Raw genomic sequence first — 28000 nt, forward strand, 5'->3', positions numbered from 1 at the left:
GGAGGAATCAGCCTCCCTATGTTTGGTTTGTTTGGGAGTGCTGGAGTTTTTTTGGATGTGACTATTTTGATCATATTGTCTTTATTGCAAAAGTGAATTTCTAACTACACCCACAGTTCTGGGTGAATAAAAAGCCAGACCTCGCATACAAACAATCCATTTTCTAAAGTTGTTGAAATGGCAAGATCTTTAAAAATCTGTCTGTTCATTAATATATAATAAACCTACACAAGCTTGCCCTGAACTAATTTAGTAGATAAGATCTCCTTTTGCGGATAACTAAATGAGTTTTAGAACATTCAGGGTATTTTTTAAAAATCTTGTTTACATTTACAATTGCTTGTAACTCTTTATAGCCATTTAATGACTAAAAAAGCATGTCCACAATCTGTCCCTGGCTGAATTCCTCTGAATAGTTCAATGCCACTCATTCAGAGCAGCATTGGCTTAGCATGTTGGTTCAGTGACCAGAGTGATTTTTGAATCAATGTAACACAGGAGAGGGTTTACATTACTGCTGCCACAAAATGTAATCAACTGCCTAGCATACTTGTCTGAAGAATTATTAAAGCATAGAATGCAAAGTGGCAGAAATAGAAGTATAATTCTAGTAAAATCATCAAAGGATGCAATAACCGAGTTAGAAAATGCAGTGACAGATCTAATTAACGAACTAAATTACAATTCAGTCCAAAAATAATTGTCATTAGAAGTAAAATCACATTTCTGTCTGAAGCGTCTCAGCATGTTTGCCATAGTGATTGCTAAAACTAGAAAGAAACCCACTCTCATTATTTTTTTAATGCAATTATTACACACAAAAATCAGTCATGAAATCGAATATGCCAGTTTAGCAAGCAATTCTCAGCTAAGAGCCTTCCCTCTCACACCACAAGGTACAGATTTAGGCTGGGGCTGATGGCTTACAGCACTTTGTTTTTGTGCTCATGTTGGAGTCAACGATATTTTTGGACTGAGTCCTTCCTCCCAAAGACCTCTTTGTATTCTGACTTAAAACTACAGACCATTTAATTTTAATATTGACCTAATTGCACATCTGAATCCATTGGAAGCTGTCTAACAAAACAAAAATACTAATAGGACATGTGCCAACTGCAGTTTAAGTTGGGCTGCTTTTAATATAAGCTGAAGAGCTTTTGTATTAAGCTCTAACAATGGCTAATACAGCTGCTGAGCTGATTACTTAAGCAACTTCTGGATATGTTCACACGTCAAATTTGAATTCCAAGTATTTTGCATATTGTTTCCACCTATATAATTGTCCACTGGCCCTTATCATTATTTATTATGCAAAACAGATTTTTTTTTTTTTGAAGCGTGAAGAATGAAGTAATTTAGTATGCAAACAGTTAAAACTCTCATGTGGATTCCGATTTCGTATGTGTTGATAAATTCACTTATGATGAGTGACAGTGTGAGATTTTTTGGGGTCATATCGGTCACTCTTTCCATGACACTGATGAAAATGATAAACTAAATGCCAGAAGTGTCCCTGGCGCATCACAGGATGAAATGTGTAAAATGTCAGTGTCTAGCCTGTGTCTATTAATAACTAAATATGATTGTGTGTAATGAGCAGAGATTTTCATGTTGATTGAAGTATGATTTCTTTTGATCTTCCAGATGTTGCTGCTTAGAAATTCATATTGCTCTTTTGCTGCTAAATGCATAATGACCTTTTAAAACCTTTTAACTGTTAAAACCCCTATTATTTTCAACATAGTCAAGGTTCCATCTTTTTTTTTTAATGTTGATTGGAACTTTCTTTCTCTTCCCATCCTCACCTTCCCTTTTGCTTGCTCTGATCTCATCTTCCTCTCTCTTTTTTAAACCCTTCTTTTCCTCTAATACATTTCTCTAGCAAAGTTCCTAACATCACACAGACTCCTGTGCTCAGAGGAGCAGACAGCCTAAGAGGGCAGGACCCTGTCGTCACTTGCATCACTTCTACCCCCTACATGTCCCAGGCTGTTACCCAGCATTGCTGGAAAATTTGTCCTGAGCAACCATTTCAGGCAAACACCCAGGTCACCTCGCTTCTGAGGTAGAAAAGGAACAAAGGCAGGTGTCAGAAATGAAGAATCGTGTAGCTGACGTTGGTAGTGGAGTGATCTGCTCTGAAGAAAGGAATTGTGGAGCATTGTAAGCTTTCTGCATGAATAATGCATTTGCGTCGCTCATTTTTGGGCTTAGTCACACCCTGCCTTCCACATTTGGCCCCTTTATGGTTGCACCTGTGCATGAATGGTGACTGCCGGAGAGCCTGCAAGAATAAAACGAGTCCCTGAGTAAAGGCAGCAGCAGTAGCAGCAGCAGCAGCATAAACATCTCTTCATTATTCAGCTTTTGTGCCAATCCCACGTTGGCACAAGGCTGTCTCTGGCCTGTGTGACTCAGCCATGTGAATGCAGAGCTGCTTCTGCACCCTGAAGGTGTTTCAGGCGCTTGACTGATTCGATCAGCAAAGAAAGGAATCTCTACTCCTTGCACTTCTGCCAATGTGAATTTAGGATGCTTCAAGGGATCTGAAGGGGCTTCACAGGGCCCAGGTTTCCTCCTCATCACTGCACCACTCCAGCACTGTTCACACCAAAAGGACCTTGGGACACAACCCAGCCCAAACTCCCATTTCAAGCAGGGCCAGCACTGGCTTGAGACCTATTTCACCCAACCCATTTCAAGTATTTAGGAGGGGTCTGGAAGGAGAAGTGCACCTGGCTTTTTATGTTTGGAATGGTGTATACTTAATGGGTCAAGGGCTAGATTCTCCTTATAGTCTTGTTCTGGGAAGTGCAGTGTCTTCAACCAGGACTCCTCTAAATTAGCATGAGGATAAATCTACTTGAAAAACTTTGACCAATTCACTGTAAAAGAACTTTTCTATCTCAATTCTTCTAAACCCTCCTTTGGGCCCACTAGGAGTTGGTTCAGCTCTTCTCATTAGCTGGATGCTGGCACAGGGCCATGCCTCAGGTGTTTTGTGTCCTCTGAAATGGGGAGGTGGCTCATGGATTTATTTAAGCTGTTGTGTAACAGCAGGAAAATGTACCACTTCTGCTTGGGCAGTACATAGGTGGAAGAGACAAGAAAGCAAAGTAAAGCATCTAGCAAAAGAAATCCCATTTCACCAAATTTTTTTACACCTTGTTCCTGGAAATAGTCAACATAGAAAACAAATTATTGTAGTTTGAATTACAGATTCTGTGGCAAATATGACACACAGAGCCAAACCCAAGAAGATCCTAGATCCTTGGAGGCCCAGACCAAGTCTACCATGACAGGTAAAGAGTGTCTGTACCAGATGATTATTTAGTGATTAAAAATGCTGTCTGTCATATGGCATCTTTGCAATGTCATTGTGAAAATAGATGCATCTTTTACTGGTGTCCCTGTGGTTTTGTTTGTCCCTAATGCAATAGTGACAGTCCTGGGGCCCTATTGCTCTCAGCTACCTCTGGTTCCTGTGCAATGTACTGTGTCCTTCATTATATATTCTGGTCCCATCTGGTCTGACAAGCCTTCTCCATCCTCAGAAGCGATTACAAATAATAATGATGACAAAACCCAGAGAATTTTTGCTTTATTTTGAAAATGATTGTTTTGTGTTGCATGGCGGTGCTTGCTGCCTCTCTCTGGGGTCTCCTGGCAACCATTTGCTAGCCTCCTGCCATCAGATCCATATCGAGCAAGGGCATCTGGAAGCTCATTTGGGATGGAAACTGCTCCCTTTCACCATCCCTGCTGGCCTTCTGTGGGCAGAGGTGAGGTTACTCTGCATGCAGTGGATTCGTGACCATCACTCTGATAGAGGCTATTTAAGCATATTGTAGCAGTTTCATTTGAGTGTTGCCAAAATATTAAAAGAAAAGCTGGTGATAATACAATATCAGCCACCAACACTGCATAATTAAGCATGCATTATTTGCAGTTGATGTTTGTCTGTTTAATAGAATTAAGGATAATTAAGAGGAAACTGAGGAGATATCGCTGCACAATGTAGCAATCTACCACAGCAAGTGAAACAGGGGAAGCAATGTCTCTGAGTAGGATTGCTTACCCTGTGTGGTGTTTGCTCCTTTGTTTCTTCAATGGGTCACTTATTATATATTAAAATTATATATTTGTATATGTATATGCATACATACATGGGTTAAGTGAAAAAGGGACAGATCATAGCTAGGGCACATTAAGATTTTATAAGGCCATGCTCAAATTTTGAGAGTAGAGGCATTTACTATGTAGGGCTAAGATGGACATACCCCAACTCTCTCTCATCTGGCATCCTTTCCTTTGTTTTCACTGAGATGCCCTGTGACTGTTCCTGTCTGATCACATTCCCCACTCTCCTCACCCTGAAGCTAACATCTCTGCACTGGCTGGAGTAAGTCCAGAGGTTGTTAAATGCTGTTTTGGCCACTGGGTTTTGCTGCAGGAGTGAAAGTGGATGAATGCCTTGTGCCCATCCATACCTTGGTAAGAGCCCCTTCTGACATCCCACCTTGGGGCTAAGCCTCCTGCCCTGGCTGTGGTGCTGCAGATGTAAGTCACCTTTCTGTAGCTGGGAAGCCTTTTGCTTTAGGTCTGTTCCTTTAAGCAAAAGCAATAAGGACAGTGGAGGGAGTGTGGCTAAAGATGTATTTACTTGAAACATCCAGAGCTCTGAATATATCACCAGCATGGGCCACAATGGCCTAGGGAACATCTGTGCTTCAGCTTTGCTCAACAAAGACAAATATGTCTCACTCAGTGCTTTGTTTTTATATAAGTTTCCATATCAGTAGAAATAATTCAATGTTTCTTGGTAATTCTGTTAAGGCAGGCTCACCAGTTTCTCCACTTCAGATTCAATAGTAATTGTGTTGATATTACCTGCAGGTATCTTTGTAAGATAATGCTGTTAATGTCGCTGCTCCAGAAGCTTTATCAATACATTAATTGGTGCAGGAAAATTGACAGCCTGCCCCTACAAGTGCCTGGCTTTGAGCAACCTGAAACTGAAATGATTATTTGAAATTATTTTCATTTTTGAGGATAGTGCTCTGCAGAGGGACAGCAAGAAACAGCATCCTTAAATGGCAGCCAGGTTTGCTGAGTGGGTAACTAATGCAATCACTATTTTTGTTTGTTCCTGTAGTGAACACATACCCAAGGGCTTTGATGAGGATTAGGGTCTTTGTGCTCAGTACTGTGTTACAAACAGCTTGAAATCAAATGTGGATTTATATATAAGAAAATGAAACTGCTCCCTTTCAGAAAAATTGAATTCCTTTCCCAACAGGTCAATAAGTGACCTCAGACAGAAGTGGTTGAAGAGAAGAGACAGCTGCCATGATGTGCAGCAGAGCTTCCTGATGAGAGTCCTATATCTCTAAAAGACTCCAGCAAGATGAGTCCCTGCAGTAACACAGAGCTTTGGGGGAAAAACATGCTCCAAGATAGGAACTCTGTCTTTATTCCTCCCGCAGTGCCTTTGCAGACAGGCAGAGTTGGTGGTTCCCTGTGGCAGCAGTGGCTGGCAGACTGCCTTGCTTGGACAAGGCACATGGCAAAGCCCTCCCCACTCCCTGGTCCCCAGTCCCTGGTCCCCAGCCCCTCTCTGGCCAGGCTCTATTGCACAGATGCTGGCAGATACTGTCAGAGATAATGATTATTAATCTGTTTCTTCCTCCTCAGCAACAACTGCAGAAGCAAGTCTAGTTCTCCTTCCCAGGCTTGTCCCTTCCCCCTCTCACCTGATCTCCTGTTTCTACCCACAAAGTTTTCAGGCAGATAGCTCAGAGACAGCTTAGAAAAGCAATCTTCCCCCAAACTGGTGTCTCCCAGCTTTTCCTACAGTCTTCCTCTATTTTTTTTTTTTTTTGGTTTTGCAGTATTGAATTTTACCTGTAGTAAGGATCAGCCTTGAGCTGACTTTGCACTCTTAAGCTCTGCTGAGAGCTGATCCTGAATTGCAGATTTTTCCTGGATTTTGCAGAGTTCTCTGAGGTCTAGACCTCCTGACACTGCACAAAAAAGCCCTGAAGAGCGACCACAGAGGGGTAATGAGCATTACTGCCTGGGAAGGTGGTAGAGGCCCCATCTGTGGAGATAGGGATGTTGATGGGGCTCTGAGCAACCTGATTAAGTGGAAGATATCCTTTCTCACTCCAAGGGGGTTGGACTAGATGAACTTTAAAGGTCCCTTCTAATCCAAACTATTCTATCATTCTATGGATCTATGAAAGTGGCCTGAATCCAGCTGCTCTAGCTTGCATGTATGATTAAAATTTTAGGAGCCTGGGCAGAAGGAAAAAGAAATGGATGCAGCTACCTAAATATTTTTAGATTTTTTTTTTTTAATTGCAGTCAGTGCAAAGGCATAAGCACCGATAAAGACTTCCAGAGCTTGCTCCTGTCTCCCATATTTATAATGTGTGAGGAAAGAAGAGGAGATTCACTGGAAATGTTAGTTGTCTTTGTGCCTTTGGAATCTGCTCCATCACCCCTTTCTATAAAGGCAGGATTCTAGTACTGGATGGTGCCATTTGTTATGTTATGAACTACATGACAGAACTTAGAGTACTGATTTAAGATGGGAATCATCTAGCTCTCAGCTTTCCCCTTATGCAGGAAGATCTGGGATCCCATTTCCCATTTACTGTATCCTGGATGAGAGCAATCACCAACTCTTCTTTCCAAGCCACACCAGGGTACAGCCAAGCTGTCAAGAGTCTCATGCAAGAGACAGCAAGCAGGAGGGAGCCATGCATGGTCAGTCATCAGGCATGCACAAGTTTTACCATGGCTTTCTCCTAGTTCTTATCCAGTCACTCTTAACTCCACCAGAAGATCTGTCCCAGCATGGTGCAGCCACAGCAGCAACAGGGAAATATCTGCACCACCCTGGTGGTATCAGAAGTCCTGGCTTACATGGAAGCTGAGAGGGTGCAGGGGCCTCTTGGTCTATGCTTGGGTTGCTTTAGGATCAGTAGCCTCCACCATGCTGCCCACACCAGCCACTGCAGCAAAAAGTGTGGGCAAAACTGGGGCTAAACCTAGGTGGATTTAGCTATCATCACCCAATATGAAACTGTTGAAAAGGAGCAGTTTTGACAAACAGGACCAGTGTCTGATATTTGTAAACCAGCATGTGTCTGTGTTCATATTTATTCACACCATTCTTCAATGCTCCAGTTCCTAGATTGGTGTGAGGATAGTTCCTCAGAAATTAATAACTGTTAGAGCCTTGTGGCTCGGTGGGTTGTTTACTTCCTTACATCATTAATACTATCCTTGTAGGGAGGATGAGTGTTGAAAATAATAAACACTCTTTCCTTCATTAACATGCTGAAGGCTGTGGAAGCAAAGGCAAGACATGACTGCTAGTTACTGTGGGCCCTCAAAAGACACAGCTGGTGCTGGTGCTTCAGTCCATACTCAGGTCTTTTCTCCTTGCTGTCATAAAATAGTGATACAATCACACAAGTCCAAGTTTCTATATTTTCTGGCATGTTGACTCTTCTGCTGTCTGCCTGTCTATCTGTATATGTATTGTATATACATCACGTAGAAAATAGACTGGATTTTACGTATTGGGTGTGGGTATCACTCATTACAAGAATTCACCCTGAGCACTGGTCCTTGGTGGGGTGCTGGCTCAGTAGGTGGCACTATTTCCTCTGGATTTAGGACCAAATCTGAGTCCCAGCACCATGTGTGAGAGCCTTAAGGCCCAGTTTGAGTCAGGTATCAGGGCTGGTTGCTTCTGTGCAGGACATGAAGCAGCACTTCTGGCCATGGGTAAGAGGGGGCCTGACTTTGGCGTTGTAGTCAAAATTAATTTCTGTAGTTTCATTCTGATTCTATAAAGCTCTTCTGCAAATTCAGCTGGGTATGGCATTGGTCTTTTACAGTCTAAAAACTGCTGTCTGGTATTCAATATGTTATAGTAACTCTCTTAAACTAGTTATTACTAGCTACCCCAGAAATGTCTGCATTCCTACAGCAGAAATGTGTCCCTATACATTCCTCCCCTCATAATGTTGAATCTTAATTAATTGCTGCTTATAAAGTGCTTTCAGGTCCCCAGAGGAAAAAATAAGTGGTATGGAAGTGCAAAGTATTGTTAATTGTTATTTTAGCACTTTAAAAAGCATGAACCTGGCCCTGAAAACTAGCCACAAAATAATACACTAATTCCAAATTCTGCATGAGAAAACTCAAGGCCACAAGGGAATTTGAAAGGTTCCTAATTAGGCAAAACTCACAAGGCAGACAAAAACTGGAAGACAAAGGTTAAACAAAAGAGGCAAGAATATATTTCACAGGAATCCAAAACACAAGTAGAGAAATGCAGTGATGGACAGATACTTGGTGTGGACCCGAGGCCAGGTGCAGATGCACAGGGGAGATGCCTGCACATTAGCATACATCACTCTGCTAAACGTGCTGGGCAAACCCAGGCTGAGCAACTTCCTTGGAATGACACCAGGGATTTGCTTGGCCCCTTTTGTTTTGCTGATATCAGAGAAGAGACAGGGGAATTAGACTGGCACTGATAACTGCCTGCCATGCACTCGGGGGAGAGGGTGATCATTTGTGTGCTGTTGGCTCTGCCCTTAAGGTCTTTGGATTTTGTGGTTTTTCCACCCATATTATTATCCTTGCTATTTTTAGAAAATTCTGTAGAGAAAGAACAAGTTGTTAAAAATACTAACTTAAACTAAAAAAAGCGAGTAAAAGCTTTGGGGCCAGATTTACAAGAACAGATCAGGATACTAACAGCCACTTTATGCTCTAAATCTAAATGTAAATTTTTAAACTTTCTTCTCTTCCCTTTAATTAAATTTATTTAAACAGGAAATGTTTAATTCCCTAAATACAAAAGTTTCCACTGCTCAGTTTTTCCAGGTGCCATTGCACTGTGCTTGCACAGATAGACCTTCACCTGCAATTTGATGACTCTGAGATGCTTGACATCTGTTTCACTGATAAATTTTCTCCCTTTCCCAGAGTACCAAATCCTGAAGCCATCCTTTTCCTCCATATCCTTGCATCTTCTCACAAAACACAGCCAAATACTCCTCCCTGCTACACATGTAAACCACAGCTCTTTTGAGTATCCCTGAGACAAAATCCCTGCTTTGTGTGTTTTGGGACAGAAACTCACAGATCTCCCCTCTTTATGGAAACTTTCTGCCAGTGGGGTACTGACTGAGATAGGATGTGGCTGTCTTGGTCAATCCAATAAGTTGTTCTCAATGTAATAGAAGCCTTTTCCTTTGCATTTGCAACTCAGTATGTACAGACTAAGGCAAACAGTGCTGCCTCTCCTCCAGTGCAGGTAAGGATCCAGCCCTCAAGGCTGCAGAATCAACTCTTTACAGCTTCTTGTTCCCTGTGCCTTAATGAATATGTATGTTTTCATTGCAGCGTGGAATAGCTCAGGTCCCATGAGCACAGCAAGCAGGAAAATGTTTGATTTGTGAGCCTGAGATAGGGAGCAGCAGTAGTTGAAATTCAGGTGCCACAGGGATTTCTGTATGGGAGGAGAGCCACGGTATCTATATAATTTAGGTACCAAGGAAGCCTGTAAGATGGCTGGTTTGGAAGTTAGCACATAGACCAGCAGTTAGACACCTCCAGCACCCCAGTGAATCAAGCTCCAGAGGCTTCAGCACAGTATGTAATCCATATTCACATATTTTCATTATTCAAAAAGGTTTTTACCTTGCCTGGAAATTAAGCACAAAGGGCCTATTTCTGGATGTTGCATGGATATAACCCTTGGCAACTATCACTGAAGTTGATCAGTAAAACAGCGTTTCACTTTTGCCTCTTTGAAATGGGATTTGTTCCATACCTAACCACACAGTTGTCATCAGACTGAACCATACACCTGCATAAGAAAGTGTCTCTTTTTTTCCCATTGCCACAGCATTTCCTCTTTAGACATTCACTACACATCTGAAGGCTCCACAGTTTACTCAAAAACTAAAGAGCTACTCTTTCCTTGCTGGTCTTTTACTGATGTTCCTTGAGCTCAGGATGCAAAAGTCAATGCTCATTTCCCATCCCTGGAAATGTTTCAGGCCATGTTGGATGAAGATCTGGGCAACCAGGTCTAGTTAAAGGTGTCCCAGGGATCTATAGCTAGATGGTCTTTAAGGTCCTTCCCCAGCCAGACTATCCTTTGATTCTGTAATGAGTCTATGATTTTCTTGACATAGGCATATAAGTGTAGCACCCTTGAGAGAATGACACAAATACTTTTTGGAGAGGTACAGCATCTCTCTCTTGGGCTGATTTTTGCTTAGTACATGCATGTTTTTAAGGCTAAATATTCTCAAGAAAAGGTTAAGACCAGAGTCAGTTTTCATTTGTTTTCTTCCAATCAGTCACAGCCCAGGTACTTAGAATGAAGTTTTGTGAGGCAGCTCAGCCTTCAGTTCCCCAGTCTGCAAAAATGTTACATCCTCCCATGCAGATCCTGTGGTCTAACTGCTTCCCTTGCATTTACTCTGATATTTGGACCTTGTATCAGCCAGTCTGTATCACTACAGAGAAAAAACCATTAACATACAGGAAGAAAAGCAGAAATGGATGTTTAGTGTCCTAGCTGAGCCTATGTGAGGGATATGGGGTGGGTGAGCACTGCCAGCAGCAGCAGGGATGGGGGCTGTACCCCAGAGAGGTGAGCTGTGAGCTTGCCCTCTCTGCCTGTGAAACTTCCCCCTTAGAGGTGAACAAGTGTTGTTCCTCTGTAAGATCCACCTCACAAGCCTTCCAGCACAGCTCCCAATCTCACATGGATTAATTAGAGCACACTACCATTACACACACCACACAGCAATCTGGGAGGGGAGTGGGAGAGAAGACCTAAGAAGTGATGCTAGCTGTGGCAGGAGAAAATAGATTGCTTTTCTTCTGTGTTTCAGCCTAATTATTGTACTGAGAGTCTGGCTTCACTGGTATCTTAGAGCTTTAGGGCTCAGTGCCGAAAGTAGGATAAGTGCCAGTAGCCAGGGAATGGGGTACTTGGTACAAAACAACAAAAACATCTTCATGAAGGCAGTGATCTGCAGGACTCTAATTAGCTCTGGTAGCAGCAGGGCCCAGCTGTGATGCTGAGCACAGATCTGAAGCTTGAAGAGACTGGCCAGCCACAAGCAGGCTCCAGAGCTGTGCCAGAAAAGAAGGGAACAGAGGAAAATTCTGCCACAGTGACATGAAAGAATGCTCAGAAGGTGTCTTGGGCTCCTGTGCCACCTGGCTGAGTGGCTCAGAGCCTGCATATAAAGACCACTTTCTGGGAAATGGAAATACATCTATGTTTAATATTAGAGCTTGTGACTCATTTTCTCTATTTGCTATCCCAACTGCATAACCAAACAGAGTCTCCAATCTTCCTTCCTATGACCTTCAATCATCTGTTGGAAAGACACGTCACTCGGATGAAATGGAGAGAATTTATTCAGAAATTTCACTAACTGAGATGAAGCAACCTCTGTGCTGCATTTGTCCATCTTTCCTTGAAGACCAAAGATGAGGTGAGTCACACAAAAGGCAGATTTTTCTATCAGTCTGACCTCACAGTGCAGTCTCCATATTTTGTTGAATGCATGAAGCCGATAACCTTATCCTTGTCATGTTTTCACAGATCTGTGCCTCTTTTCATTGTATTCCTTCAGGCAATTCTGTGTCTATTTTGTACTTAACCTCATAGTTTTGATTTGCATAGCAGGTTGCCTATTCCTTTGCTTTTGCACATTTCTTTTGTTTAAGAAAGAATTCCATCCTAATCCCTTGAATTTGCTCATGATTCTGCCATTAATGCCTCAAAAGAAAAAAAAAAGGTGCAAAATATACAAAATCTCTCAGAGCCCAGAGAAAAAGAGTATCCCAAAGAACGTCAGTGTTAAATACTGTTGTATATCCATGCCCTCCAAATGCATTAATAGGTTAGAAAATGGAGATGAGTCTAGGTTAAACAGACAGCTTTGTCACTTTGCAGATGACAGGCCTTTAGACTTACAAGATAAATAAGACAATTCAAGCATGCCTTTACCACTCACTCCTCCTGATGTTCTTACAAAAGCTTATGCAATTGTGTACTGATGTAAAAGGCACTTTCCTGCCTGTGATTATTTATGCAATCAGTAAGACAAAATTTGTGATGAACTAGACTCTGTGGGTCAGCCTCTGATCATTTTAATTTGAATGTTGGATGAAGAAAAAATGTCACAGGCAGCCAGTATCCTGGAAAAGAGAAGATCTGTAGGGTCACTGACAACGGACTGGCAGTGAGTTGTCACAGTAGACTTTGCTGGTTATTTGCTGTCTTTCTGTGAATCATCTGTTCTTTTGCTCCTTGATCACAGGCTTAGGCTCCCCTGCATGCAAGGCAGATGCCTCATTTGTGGGTACCAACAGGATTCATGTCTAAGATGAATGTTGAGCTGCTCAGATCTGTTAAAACTGAGAAACTTCTGGGCACAGCTGAAAATACAACATGAATTGCCTCAGGAACACTGGTGTTCAAGGCTGTGATGCCTGCAGATTTTTAGGTCCCCCTTGATTTCATGAAGAGATGGGGAGAAATCAGTGGTTTGATATCTGGCTGATAGCTGGCAGTGAACAGAGTGCTGGACTCTCATGAAATCCCATCTATGCTTTTGTGTCTGCTTTGGGCTCCAGCTGAAGAAGGAGAGGAAGTAACTGCAGCAGGTGAAATGGTGGACTACCAAAATGGCATGAGGTTGGGAGCTCATTTTCTTGTGAGCTCAAGAGAGTTGAGTCTGTCCTGCCTTTCTGGAGACAAGGCTAAGGGACACACTTGTAGCTAAAAGCACTTGATGGGCAGCTACAAAGAAGACCCAAACCCTTGGTACTTCCAGGCACTATAAGGCTGAGACCACAAAATGAGATTTGGGGTTTCCAGACTGGCTCTGAACATTAAGATTTCAGCAGGAGGTACAGCAGTGGAAGAGTTCACCAGAAATGTTGATCAACCTCCATATTTTGAAGTTTGCACATCTCAGCTGCAAGAAGCCACAGACTGGTCCCTTGTGGGTGATGAGTAGAATGATGGAGACTAGAGATCTCCAGATGTCCATTGCAACCAGAATTTCTGTGATTCTGTGATCTAGGAAGGTTTTAGCACATTTTGTAGCTGAAATGCAGTTCCAGACTTCTCAACTGAGACTAAATTAGAGCAGGAGACTAGAACACAAAGAACAGAAAGCAAAAGTTTTGCTCTAAAAACCAGTGCATCAGAAAATTGAAGGAATTGTGTCCCTATGCTATTGTAATCTGAGGAGTTTTGTGTTTGCCATTACATTGAATGGGCTGACTGTGAGTTTCTCATCATGATGTGATGAGTTAGGAATAACTTCAGAAGGAGCCTGCTGGAAGGAAACTCTGCTTGCTGGAATGGTAAAAAGCTGCCTCTCAGCTGACAGCAGAACAAAGTCTTTCTATGCTCTAAAATGATTCTCACAGAGACCAAGGAGTGAGTGTGTGTGTGTGGCCCCTTCTATCTCTTGACAGTGGTTGTGTCAAGAATAAAATGAATTTTGGAATAAAATGTTGGGGAGAGAGAAGGAAATACCTTGGGTAGAGAAGTCAGCATTCATTTTACTGTTACTGTGTTTTGGAGCAAGCAATACTGAAATCTTAGGCTTGCAGATGTGGTGATAGCCCCCAGTTTAGTCTGCAACAAAGTCTGCTGTCCCTACACAAACACACACACACACATCTACACCTTTCAAATACCCTCTAGCACCACTCACCACATACTTCCTATGTGATTAACACATTCCTGTTGAGTGGGCAAAAGTAGCATTTCCAGTTTTTGCTGTATTCCAAGTCTTTGACTGTCTGGGCTGGCAGCTGCAGGGGAAGCACAGAGTGCACTCAATGTCACCTAATCCCATGTGTCAAACTGAAGAAGGAAATTGCAGCTATGGCAGGCACACAGCGGTGTGCATGAGTAGGAAACCTAAAAAAGAAATAAACTTGTAGATCTCCATCGGTCTATTTAAATACAATATTTTATTCCACTCTGTGTAGCTTTTTATACAGTTCTCATCACCATAGCAACAGAGGTCCAGCACTTCAAATGGAATTTAGGTATCCTTCAGCACCCAGATCTGTCAGCTGGGTGTTATTGCAGTCACAAAATATTATTAAGCTTCCACACACTCCTGTGTTTATTTAAAGTTCCTGGATACAGGTGCTGCCCATAGCTGAGAATGTGCTAAGTGTTCCAGCCCAAGCTGAAACAAGACTTAAAGATCCCCAAATACAGAATTTCCTCACTTCACTATCCAGTACCTTTGAAACTCTGGGGAGATGATTAAATGAGCTGTGGTTCACCCAGTGGACAGCCTAGGGACAAATATGGCCCTGTATTCATTTTTTACCTCTGCCAGTCTTGCCACCCTGGCAGGCCCCTCCAGCTTGCTGGTTAAAGAACTGATGTGTGACAGGCGGGTTCAAATTTTGCTCTGAATCATTTGATGCAGAGAAATATGACTCCTCTCCCACATCCTACTTTAACCCTACTGCCAGCTCTCCCTGTTTGAATGAACATGCTCAAGCAAAAAATTTTCTCTGCAGAATACCTTCCCCTCAGGGGAATGGTTCGAATTTTGCCTCAAATGAAGCAAAACCAGGGAACTGAGCTGGAGTTTCCTGCAGCGCAAGATTAACAATCATCTGTCATGGTTTGGCTCCATTATCTTTTTGTAAAGAGAGATATGTATGCGGGGGGATTTTTAAAATATACATATTTCTGTGTGTATAAATTGTCTCCCTCTTTGCATTCTTCTACTTGGATGAATAGCGTGTGTGTACTTAGCAGCATTGCACAGACTTTGCATGCATAAATATTGTTGTGTACATTTTTTATTTCCCCTCTCTAAATATATGTGGAATGCAGTGACGTTTCTGTTCAGGCAGTGTGCAAGGAAGGCTGTGTGTGGATGTGCCCTGTGTGATGGGGGAAGGGGATCTCCTTGACACAACACTTATTAGTATCATCAATCACTGGGGATGTCATTTCCAAATTCCCTTTCCCTTACCTAATTTGCTAAACCTAATTCTTTATCACACTAAAAAACCCAGCATGAGAGATGGAAGTGATAATAGGAGATGGCTTGCTCTACTGTACCGAGGCAACGTCAGCCTGGCACCTTCTGGAGGGATTTCCCATTTTCTCTCTCTTTCCATGTAGAGTGCTCTGTATGTGCTCAGCCCAGAGCAATTAGAAGCCCATTGCATCCCTGTTTTACTGTGGCTTTATTTACTTCTGGCTCCTCAGTGAGCTCTTTAGTTGCTGGAGTTCCTAAGTCAAGCATTTTGCTTGATTTGTCTGCTGGTGCTTTCTTGGCTTATTTTGCTAATGCATCCAGTTCAGGACACCTCCAGAATACACTTCATTAATCTCAACAACCTAAGGCTGTACATTTTTTTTTTCCAAGTCTGGCACTAAATTAGCCAAAGACCTTTATCAAAAACTTGCCTTATTGAATTTGCCAGTCCTGTCGTACTTGTGCAAATAATTGCATGCCTGTAAAACTTAGAAGGAGGAAAACAGCAAGCCATGTGTGGAATCTAAACTACTGACTCAAAACTCCCATCCCTGCCATGGACAGTGCCAGAATCTCATCTTATATGTTCTGACACATTCCATATGCAAGTCCTCTTCCTGTCAATGAATTTAACTCACCAGAAATCATTGATTTCCCTGAGTTTGTTCACAGGATTGTCCTACACACAGACTCCTAATGGAATGAATGGATCTGCATCCTGCCCACATAGATTATAGCACTGGATTTGGGTTCAATTATTCATGGACGTGACTGTTTCACCAGCAGACCTTAAAAATAAATAGCATCTTCTCTCAGTTGTTATAAAGAGGATGCCAGAGAAAGAGAACAGAAACATATGAAAACTGTAATAATAAGGCAGGTCAGAAGCCATAGGAGGAGATGACCTTCAAAATTTCATGCACATTAAGGGGAAGAAAAACCCAAACAAGCTCTGTTTTTCATAAAGCAGGGATGGTGCATCCAGTGTGTAAAGCTTTTAACACCAGCATAAAGAATCAGTGAAGCCTGACTCTTACATTTGATGAGAAATGAGTAAGACCCAGAATACAAAGTTGTCACCAATTAGCAGCATCTCAACTAAAAGTGTGAATATTTTTAGAAAACTGAAAGGATTCAAGACTTATTTTTAAACAAAGAAGGGGTTTTAATCAGATGAAGGGATGGATATTATGAGAGATGCTTTACAAAAATCCATTGGGAATTTGGTTGCTTAGTGCCAGGAGGAATAGTACTTAACTCTTTTTTTTTTCTTTTCTTTTTTTTTTTTTTTTTTTCACTTTGGACATCTGTAAATCCCCCAGTGACTACAGAGTCCCTTGAGCTAGACCACTGGGACTCCCTGTTCAGATGCTGTCATGATGACATCAGTCTTGGTGGGAGCACAGGAAATATCATTCTGGATCAAGGCACACGAGGGGAGTGTTTATACGAGTCCAGAAAAACTGACCACACTGGGAAGGTCCTACTCAAAAGCTGAAAAATCACCAACTCAGGCTGAGAGCAGTCAGGATTTACTAGAAATTTGGGAGAGAATGTTTCTGACACAGAAGTTGCTATAACAGGAGACATGCAATGAGGGGTCTACTTTGATATCCAAATCTGTGGTGTTGCACCTCACTCACCCTGAGTGACTTCCAGGCAGTCAAGCACTAAAACTTTGTTACTTGAATGCCCCAGGGGTAGCAGCAAGAATTCCAGCCATGAACTCTGCTATTTTCTCAGAGGTTCTAACACCTCCAAAACTGCTGTTCCTTTGCAGAGAAGGTACCTGTTTGCTTATCTTCCTCACTGAAAGCCATGTTCAAACAGCAACAGCTGGGAAAAAAAAAAAAAAAAAAGGCTTAAACAAGGTATTTGAAATTGCAAAAGCTTTTCTGAGAAGGGATTGACTACTACGCTTACACAATGCTCTGCACTCAGCTCTTGGTTAGCTTTTAGGCAGCTCTGTAAAATTTATTCTCCAAGGAAAATATAAAATCTTTAAAGGCTAGAAAGTTTCAGTATATCTATGTGAGAAGTATCTAACATAAGAAAAACCTCTGCTTGCTACAACCCAGATATTTATGGTAAATGTGCTCTGATCTTGTGATTTCACACCAAAAGGGATTCATGCCACTGCCAAATGTCCAAGGAAAGGCACCATAAATCTCCTTGTGTCCCACTGAATACCCATAAAAAACCCTACCAGATTAAGTCTTCTTTTCTAAGCTGTAAGTACCTTATGGAACTTTTAACACAGTGAGGCTACAAGGAATGCAGCAAAACTTTGGCACTGAAAATACAAGTTTCTTTTCAATGGCTGGTTGCATCCCCAGATCTAGAACTACAACTCCTCCCTACAGTAAATGCTCCAATATTCAGACCGTCTGAGGAGTATGGGTATTGATTTAGTCTTTTTAAGAAGAGCTAAAATGTAAAATACTTAAATAAAATTTAAGTGTAAAATTATATGTGATTAGACATAGATAGTAAACCTCAATTCCTGCATATTTTGTGAAGGTTGGCAGGTTTTTTTTTTTGCATCAAATCTGCTATGAGAAAACATTTAAAAGTATTTCACTAAGTAATGTGGCCATATCTGCCAGAAGCAAGGGAGCAAACCCTATATAGATGATGAATTGGAGAGCTGTTTATCTTAGCTAGACCATAAGAACCAACTGCAAAGATGGACAAACTCTTGCCCCTAGTGGCTGGGTTTCCACTCCTCCAGGGCAGGTTGAATTTAGCTAAGTCTCTCTGGTTTTTTCAGTCTGTAGAATATTAAAGATGTCAAACTGTTGCAAAGATACAACTTTCTTGCATACTGTGAAACTAAACAATATTATGCTCCATGACATAGAATTTTTTTGGCAGTTAAGTATCTTATTATTCACAGTTGTCCTTCATCAATCACTGTAGTCCTGTAAAGCCATGTAATACTGTGCCTGGTAAATTTTCTCAACAAGTCTGGAAGATTTGTTGTATTTAGATCAATACCACAGCCATTTGGTTGGAATGTACTAAGAAAAACATTACTTTTGCAAATCCACCAAGTCATGTACTGAGGTGCAATACAAGCTAGGAAGGTTATGAAGGTTATGAAGGCAGTTGTCTCAGTCTTCCTGCTGCTCAAAGGGCTGTACAATAATTTTGGTCCAGGAGCCAGCTTATTTAAAGTAAATAAATAAATAAGCCCAGGCTTATTTAAAGAATCAGCAGCTTTCACCTTGGTGTAAGGTTTAGTGAAACTCATTGTTTTTAATTTGCAGCTTTGAGAAGTGTAACCATCTATGTTTTATAGATTTTTCTTTTCCTGTGAGGAAACTCATCAACTTTGATGTCTGTAACTATTGATTCTCTGCATTAAGGGATTGGTAAAACAGATTAACCACAATAGCGTGTTAATTAAGACCATGTTTCAGCTTTCCAAAATTACTCTCTTTTTGCAGAAAGCTGATGAATTGACTGGCATTAGAGACCATCCAGCCCAAGGAGCCAGAAGGTACAGATCACAGGGGAAATCATGCACATACCCAAGAGAAGGTTTGGAGAGAGTGCAATCCCATTTCCACAATGTTCTGTGTGGGTCTGTTTGTATCCAAATCTGTAGTGATGCTAACAGGATGCTCTGCATATGCACAGCCTGCCAGATCTTCAGCCAGGCTGAGACAGGATTTGCCATGCATGAAAATTCCAGGATAAGGGGTCAAGACTAGAAACAGGACTTTGTTTTAAAGATGTTCTGCCACACAAAGGCAGTCGTATCAGCCCAGGAACATTTCAAGTTTTCTACATTACCTTCAACTAAAGCAATAATTTGCCTCCTTCCATCATTAACTTTCATGCCTCTTGTGCAGTTAGGCTTTACTCTTTGGAGAAAACTTGTGGAGGGTTTGTGCCTGGTCCAGAAGGTGCTAACCTGAGCTGGGACATCATCATGACTGCCCCAGACAAATACTTTTGCTCTGCTCTTGTGAGATTCCCCCTGGAGTGTTGTGTCCAGTTCGGGGGTCCCCAGCCTCGGAGAGACATGGACCTGTTGGAGTGAGTCCAGAGGAGGCCACAAAAATGATCAGAGGGTTGGAGCACCTCTCCTACAAAGACAGACTGAGAGAGCTGGGGTTGTTCAGCCTGGAGAAGAGAATGTTTCAGGAGGATTTTAGAGCTCCTTTCAGTACCTAAAGGGGTGTAAAAGAAAGATGAGGACAGAGGCTTATCAGGGTCTGCAGTGACAGGACAAGAGGTAATGATTTTAAAAAATAAGGGTAGATTTAGATTTGATATAAAGAATGATTTTTTTTATGGTAAGTGTGGAGAAACACTGGCACAGATTGCTCAGAGATGTGGTTGATGTCCCATGCCTGGAAACATGAAAGGTCAGGTTGTACAGGCTTTCAACAACCTGATCTAGTTGAAGTTATCCCTGCTTATTGCAGTGGGGATGGGCTTTTAAAGGCTCTTTCCAACCCAGACTATTCGACAAGCCAATGACTCTGATGCAGGCTGGTAGTTAATGCTGCTATTCATTCAAGTTTCACTTGCATTGAAGTGTTAGTTCTGCAAATGCCCAGTGCTCTTCTGATGTATTCAGCCAGAGAAAATGATGAGAGTTTGCTTTTTATGCAATGATGTGGATTGCTTTTTAAGCTACTCTGTCTGAAAGCGAGAAAAAATTGAATCAATGTCCGAGGGGTGTCTCTGGTGGCAGATCAGGCTGGTCTGATCCACTGCCAGACAGTACCATGTGGGCAGAGAGTCACCTCCAGCAGCAAAACTCCCTCTCCATTTCTTCCCCACCCTCATTGCCTAGTGCAAGGATATCCAGCAGACTCTTGCCCCTCTTAATATCATGCAAGCTGGAATGTTTTTTGTCCAAAAAAACCATTGTTAGCACAGCACTTCAAGGTCACGTACCTTGCTGTACCCAGTTAATTTCATTTTCATGTATATACGTTAAAAAATTGAGGAACATGAGCTGTACAGCTTTTGAATATTGTTTAAAAATACGTCTTTCCTGGGTAGATGGGAGTATGCTAAATGTGTATATCTTTTAGAAAAAGCCTAAATTTTATTACTGCTATGATTTCCCACTTTCACTATTTTCTGGAAGGAACAGGGTTATTTTGTTCAGATAGTATTTTAGTTGCTTCTACCCATTTTCCTTCCCCCCTCCCCAGAAAGCTTTCTTTTAATAACAGTTGTTTTTTCTTTGCAACTGCTGGGAAGAGGAGTCCAATAAACCCCTCCTTAGGTTCCTTCCAGAAATAAAATAAAAAGCCCATCTTGGCTGTCATTCAGGCCTGCCTTTTCATTAATTCTATTTCAATGTATTTTATGTGACCGTGTGCCTGCCTTTGCAACAGCAAGGAATCTCAGTGGGATGGAGCAGCTTAATCGATCAGCAATCCTGGTCACCCAGAAAGAGTGTTAATTGGCCTCAGTACTTGAAGCATGTGACACTGCCTGACCTAATCATCAGAACTGGAGAAGTCAATAAATTAGAGGAGAAATGCAGATGGATAAAATAAAGACCCAGCTCTATACAACACGCTGTGAACATTGTTCCTGAATGGTGCTATATGGAAAAGCCAAGTTAAGCATTTTCTGGATAAGGCCCAGGGGAGCTAAGAGCAAGAATAATTTCATGTTTTCAGAGTTTCACCTTTTAGTCTTCCATCACGTACACTTGATATGTCTCAGCAATTTGTCTGAAATCTCCTAACTGAACCTGTGAAAATTATTCATTCTCTCACTCTAATAACCAGCAGTGTAGCTGCTGCACTCGCTCCTGCACTCCCTGGGGGTGGACTGAGGCTAGCCAAGCCAATATGACCTGGTCAGGGGTTTGGCAGGGACATGCCCAGGCTCACCTCCCTCTGAGAGAGGAGCAGTGCTCCCACAAAATTTGATGTCTGGGTTAAATACTGCAGGTGAGATCTCGGCTCCTTCTGCCACCATGGGAGAAGGTTGACTTTGTCACAGGGTCTAGCATTTAACTACTGATGAGCAAATAACTTCAGGCTGCTAATTTAGACCCATGAAGAAGCTGGTGGGAACACCTCCCACAGAACAGCCAGTGGAGGAGAGTGGATTGCCCTGGGAGATAGGGCAATCCACTGTCAGGGCAGTGTCCTGTCAGCCTTATTGAAAGTTCTCCCTTCCCTGTGCTGCAGGTGGAGGACTTTGCTCCCTGGAGGCAGCAGGGGTGACATTCCAAGTGTTGGCTGCAAAGGAAGTAGCATGTGCAAGCCCAGGCTGTGCCAGTAAACATGGAAAGGACTGCTCCAGTGACTGAAGCATGTGGCATGTCAGCCCAGGCAGAAGCTGGCGGGACAGAAGAGTTCAGAGCCCCAAACCTGCCCTCTAATGTGGAATGGCTGTGTAGGGGTAGAACCCTTAACCACCCTTCTGTGGGACTAGGCAGTGTCAAGATTGGATGTGGAATAATAAAGCTCTTTGTCCTGCCTGCTCCAAAGGCATAGAAAAGGCAATGAGTTAAAGGGAGGATGGTGTAAGGTGTATCACTGTGCTGGTTTTGTCTGGGATAGAGTTAAATTTCTTCACAATTTCTAGAATGAGGCTGTGTTTTGGATTTATGCTGAAAACAGCTTTGATAATGTAGAGATGTTTTTGTCATTCCTGAGCAGGGCTAAACACAGAGTCAAGGCCTTTTCTGCTTCTCATATCACCCTGCCAGCAAAGGTGGCTGGAGGTGCACAAGATACTGGAAGGAAACAGAGCCAGGACAGCTGACCCCAGCTGGGCCAGGGGGTATCCCACACCATATGGCATCATGCTCAGTACAGAAAGAGGGGGGAAGAGGAGGGAGTGGAGAACATTTGGAATGATGGTGTTTTTCTTCCCAAGTCGCTGCTATGTGTGATGGAGCCCTGCTTTCCTGGGAATGGTTGAACACCTGCCTGCCCATGGGAAGTGGTAAATGAATTCTTTGATTTGCTTTGCACATGGTGTGGCTTTTGCTTTACCAGTTGAAATGTCTTTATCTCAACCCATGACTCTTCCAGCTTTTACCCTTCTATCAGATTTTCAGTTTCCTACCACGGAGAACCACCTTGTGTTGGTGGAATCACTGGAGGGGACTGGTGGGAGAGGCCCTGCTGCCAGCTGGTGTGGGGATGCCAGCAGATCCAGAATAACTCTCAGATCCCAGCACAGCCAACGTGATAGTGAAGGGTTGGATCTCCTACACCAAAAATTACATCTGTCCAACCATGAATAAGTGAACATGTGTCTTGTAGGAGTGCTGTGGTACTATTTTATCCAGCACAAATGTCTGGAGGGACATTTATCCATCTGTTGGCCATCCTGTGCTCTTATTTATTCTCCTTGTTTTTTTTTTTTTTTTTTCTGCTGTAGTTTATTTATGTCGAGATCTGTGTGAGATATATCTCTCTCTAAAACAGCTCCAGAGATAGTTGCACAGATAAACATCTGTTGCAAGGTATGGTCCATAGAGAAAAAATACTGTGTTAGCAAAATTGCAGCCAAAAGTAAGAGGCACAGTCCTATTAGTTGCAACTGGTCAACAGAATGCATTTCCAAAAATAAACAAAGCATAGGAAAAAAAAAATATCAGAGAGAAAGTTAGCAAGGCACTACAGACTCGTTTGGTTCCCCTTTAAGTTCCAGATGTTCAGAGACAACAGAACTTCTGATTTTAAGCCAAATATGAAAGGAAAGTAGATTGGATTATTGTAGCCTGGCAGACATGAAAGAATTTAAGGAATAGGAGCAATAAAGTCTCCAGACCAGCCAGGTGAAAAGTGCAAACCTATCCTGTTCCCTCTGTCCATAGCTCACTTTTTCCCAGAGCCAAAAAAAAATCTTTAGCATATCCTTTTCCTGCTGGCCTTTCAGTGGGGCAGACAGGATTTTTAAATAACAATAATAAAGCGTTCCATTTGTATTTTAATGAGGAAACATTTCTTTTTATCAGATTACCAGACCTGTCATGATTCACCTCTGAGCCCTTTGCTTAGCTAATGAATTTATGCCCCTCTCTCTAGGGGAAAAAGATATTTTCATTTACAAAATGATGCCACTGTCAGCATATCTCATGTTGAGATGAGGCAGGAAAAGAAATCCCTGCTCAGCTTCCTTGGTGCTGGTCTCTCCTTCCTTCTGTGTTTGGTGCTGTAAGAGGGTAGACAGACCATTGTTCAGCTCCAACCCTCTTCTGCTCAAGGGCTGCTGTCTGGTCTCAGAGCCTTTGGGGTCAGGAAAGACCACAGTTACAATGGAAAACCTCACACCTTTATCCCTTCTCAGACCAGGAGCTGCTTATTCTGTTACTGCACAAAAGCTCCTTCATTGACTTAACTTTGGCACGAAGTGAGTGGAACACGCTCCCCTATCCTTCACCAAAAGGTTGAATAAGAGTGAAATTTTGGCTGAAACATGGTGAAAAGGAGGCTGGACTGTGGGTCTGGAGGTGATTCTGCTCCTCTGGCATGAGCACAGTGCTAACCCATATGGTAACAAAATCCCCCAGATGGCTTCAAACTTTGCTGAAGACAGTTTGCCTTCCATCCCCATCTATTCCTGAGCCACTTCACACCATGCCAGGGCAGCTTCTCCACTCTGGTTTAGGATCCCAGAGTTGCTGCCCATCACCTTCACTTTTATTGTGGGTAACTGGTGAATTTAAGGGTGAAGATGGCTGAAGAGCAAACCTGTGTCTCAGTACAAGGGGCAGACCTAAGTCCTGGAACACTATCTGGTGTTGGTTTTATAGTCTCCAGCTAAAAAAGAAAAATAGATGTCTTTCTTTCCCCCTACTTCAAAGTGCCAGTTATTCATAATCCTCACACCAATCTGGCCTGTGCAGGGGCAATCCTCACTCTCAGCTTGGTGCTGCAGTCCTCCTGGCACACCAGTGAGGATTTGTGGGAGCTGGGTCTAGCAGCTGCCTGTTGGCATTCCCGTGAGATGCAGGGTCCCTGCTCAGGGCCCTGCACACGCTGGGGAATGGCAGCTTTCAGGGGAGACCTAAAGCCCATGGCAGGTGGGAGTCCTTCCACATCTCATGATGCTTTCCTCCTGCAAGGGAAGCTATTCAGTAATGGCCTGCCTGCTTGCCCAGCCTGTATTTTCCACTGGGAATGGTACTTTTCTGCTCTTAGCCCACAGATAATTCTGGGCTAAGTGATTTACCACTGTTTCTTTCTCTCTGCTGATTTGGAAGGAAGCTGAAAGGATTATCTGGGACTACTACTTAATTTTTAGTTGTTTGGATTAGAGGAAGCAAATCCCACCTTCTACACTTACATTACTTACTGAAGGGTAGGGGAGCAGATGTTATGGGGATAGGAAAGTGTATAAGTAAATACTTATTAGAGGGTTTAGAAAAAGATCTGTTAGTTGTACACTGCTGCCCTCTTACCTCTTGCCTCCTGGAAGATCTAACCTGTCAGTGCATTCCCTCACTCTGAATATAGGCAGGAGATGTTTTTCAAGTTTATCCTTATGCTTCCTTTCCTTCTTGCACAACCCTCTCAATCTCACTGTGCATTGAAAGGAAACTCAGACAAGTAATTAAATTACTTTTCCCTGACTTAAAACACTTAATAATATTAAATGAGCTTTCATGGAAGCCAAAAGTAAAAGCTATAATGGCATTTTCAGCCAGCATTAAATTGTTAATTAATTGACATACATTAGAAATAGTGTAACTTGTGCAGCATCAGCCATTATTTCTGAAGAAACATTTAAAATGGGATGGTCTCAGTGACTCACATTGGTCAGATGCAGCTAGGTTTGTGTATATAGTTACAGGAGTCTGCTTTAGGAGGGAGGACCAGCACTGGTTATGTATGACAGGGCTGCTTGTGTCTGCCATTTACCTAAGTCCTGCTTGTACAGGACTGGAAATCAGAGAGAATTGAATAAGTTTTTTCAAGCCAGAATTCTGTCAAAAAAGGAACCTTTGTGGACATTTATATGGTTTTGTGCACATTAGATGTTGTGTTGGCAACTTACAGAAAGGAAAGTTAGATGCAGCAAAAAAGAAGGTCTGTGAAGATCTTCCTGGATAAATACCTACAACACTGACAAGAAATGTGTTCTTTTTTTTTTACTGAGAAGAAGAAGATTATCAGAGACAGGAACTTGCTCAGCAATGAGATGACAGCTCTGGCAGATCACTACAAAGATGTCCATCCTTTCCGTTCCTTGGTGATGGTACAGGAACCTCTGCTCTAAGCTCTCTGCTGCAGAGCAAGCACCCACATCTTTCCTGCAAGATTCTATTCTTGTGCCTCACATCCTCATGTCAGAGGGGGACCAGCTACAAAGTACATCCATCTCCATCTGGCCTCTTGGCCATGGAGGATAAGGAGGTGGAAGTCGAGCAGGGCAGGAATTTGGCACAACAGAGAATCCAGCATGGGTCTGGTTCAGCAGACAGAGCCATAACAAAACCTTCCAGAAAAAGATACCTGGATGTCTATGAGCCAGTAGTGCATCAAGAAATGTTTTATTTCCCAAGTCAGGTCATTAGCTCATCATGTTGTTATAGTGTCTTTATTCTCTGAACTGCAGAGAAAAAAATAAAAGCAATTGAACTTAGCAAACACAACCAAAGTGTTTCTTCAAAAAGCTCAGCGTTTAGTGCTGTAACTGTAAGGAAAGCCAAATCCTGTCTAACTGCTTAGGAACACAGTTTGGCTTAGTTGCCTGTCTTGAGGGTCTTTGTAATGGAAATATATGGCATGGGCAGGAAGGTAATTAATTTCAGATTAACCCTAACAGATCCCAGCTTGTTACTCCAGCTTCTATATTACCATATTTAAATAAAATATAATGAAAATACCGTGTCTTCTTAGAATGAAGAGTAGAACAGATGAGAAAGTCAATGCTAAAGACCTTCTGTTCTGCAAGGAACACCTCACTGGGTGAGGTCACTCAGCTCCTTCAACCATGCACAGCTAGACACACCAGATGTTAAATCAATCTCCCTTTTCAAAAAGCATTGTGTCATAAGCACTGCTTATGGAAATAATGTCTAAAGAATCAAAGAGTTTTTCTGGAAAAAGTGGAAGTTTGTTTTTCCCTTTCAGCCACTTACCAGAGCTCTGTTTTCCTTTCAGCCTTGGCAATGCTTTTATCAGGATCACAAAGCTGTGGGTCCAGTTTGGCCTCTGCTCAATAGCTCAGGTGTAGCATCAGGAACACCTCAAGAACTGCTCTTGCTGATGCTCTCTGTTGTAATATCCACCTTCAGGAACAAACATTTCTAACTTGGACAATACAATGAAACCTGTTGGAAAACGGAGCAGACTTCCTGCAAGAAGGAAATGGATGCCACATTTAGAAACAAGTGCTAATGGAGCACTGCTGTAGACTAGTTTTTATTTTATATGAACTCATGCTTTTGGCTTTTTTCCCTTTCTTGCTGTCTTGTGTTGGAAAGCAACAGTGCCTCTGGTCCCACACAATGCTGTCACTGGCTGTGAGGTACACAAAGCCTTTTAGTGCTACCCAGCACAAGGGCAGCTCTCCAGCTGTGCCCTGCTGTGGTCATTGCAGCAGCTCGTGCCCGGGCTTGGCACACACTCAGGTAATGCTGCTGAAGTCACAGCCCTGCCTTGAATCCAGTTCTGACAGCAAAATTAGGGTTTTCAGAAGCTGCTGCCTCTTTTGGACTGGTGGATTATCTGGGAAGCTGCTGTTCTGTCAAATTCCCTCCCATACGTTAAATTTTGGTAGAAGATACAGAATCCAACTACTAGACACATGATGTAGGACTCAGATCCCTGAATGTAAGCATCCAACATTATTTGAGGCACTTCAGAAGATTTTAGCCACCAGCACAGGGCTGGCAAACAAGCAAGACCTCAGATTCAGCCATTTGGCAGGAGTGCTGCAGGGTGGGCAGGGGACCCACAGCATCTGCAGTGACATCAACCACTCAGCAGCAAGCACTGAATCCTGCCCAGAGGGTGGGATTCAGCTCATGGATTAAGAATTTATTTTTAAATCCTTCCATGTGTGCTGCTTGCCTGAGTGTGCTCTACAATGACAACCTTGGTGGTGGAACCTACAGAGGGATTTGTCTACACAAGGCATCTCCTTTTGGGGAGCTGGTTGGCAATCAAACAGCATCAAGGGAAATTTCAATGAGATCTTCAAAAGATATTTTTCACAAAGAGGACCCAGAGGAGTCTGCATTGCTGGAGATACTCCAAAGTGCCTGGGAATGACCCTGAGCTATGTGCTCCAAGTGCTGTGTTGAGTGGGGCTTGCACTAGCTGAGCTCCACAGCTCCATTTTTAGCTCATCCAGAAGCTCTCCTCTGACTCTAAAGGGATATCAAAGCTATTTTATTGTGTCCTACTCTATAAGCAGCATCCACACCCCTGTGTCTAGATCCTGCATAACTGATGGTGTAAAGAGGAGGAAGAAGCAACAAGGCTTTTGCAGGGTCAAGTTGTGTTGCAAAAGCCTCCTAAAAGACTTGAAAAAAATCAGTGAGTTCAATGATGTGTGTGATTACTTTGTATTTAGTATTCCTAAAAACATTTGGCAAAAGCTGTCTCATGAAAGGTTCTTAAATAAACTCAGTTGCCATTGCATTAGGGGAAAGTTTTTTTGTGGGTTAATGAAGGATTAAAAGTTAAGAAACACGTTGTGAAGAAAGGGACAGTTTTTGTAGTGATGGTGATTCCCCACTTTAAACAATAGGAAAAAGGAAGAGGTGGCAGATTGTGAAGGACACACACTCTATTACCTATCATTATAAAAACAAAAGTAGCTGTGAAGTGTCCTGGAGAGACCTTGTGATACTGTAGGACTGTGAGGATGGCAGATGAAATTACTGGAGATAAAGTAATTCATATAATTAAATACTTCTTAACAATAAAGATATAAAGACGACCTGAAGAAAAGCA

The 28000-nt window shown here is 42.4% G+C and overlaps 1 long non-coding RNA gene across 1 annotated transcript; it reads left to right on the forward strand.

Annotated features, from left to right (window-relative positions):
• LOC146768108 (uncharacterized) lies at window positions 1-27685 on the forward strand. Its single transcript, XR_014953207.1, has 2 exons — window positions 1-3302; window positions 11395-27685. It is a non-coding gene; the product is annotated as an uncharacterized LOC146768108 (long non-coding RNA).
• The last annotated feature ends 315 nt before the right edge of the window (window positions 27686-28000 follow it).

The sequence above is a fragment of the Lonchura striata genome, chromosome 2 (assembly GCF_050655825.1).
Source record: "Lonchura striata isolate lonStrDom1 chromosome 2, ASM5065582v1, whole genome shotgun sequence".
In the NCBI taxonomy this organism is placed as follows: domain Eukaryota; kingdom Metazoa; phylum Chordata; class Aves; order Passeriformes; family Estrildidae; genus Lonchura; species Lonchura striata.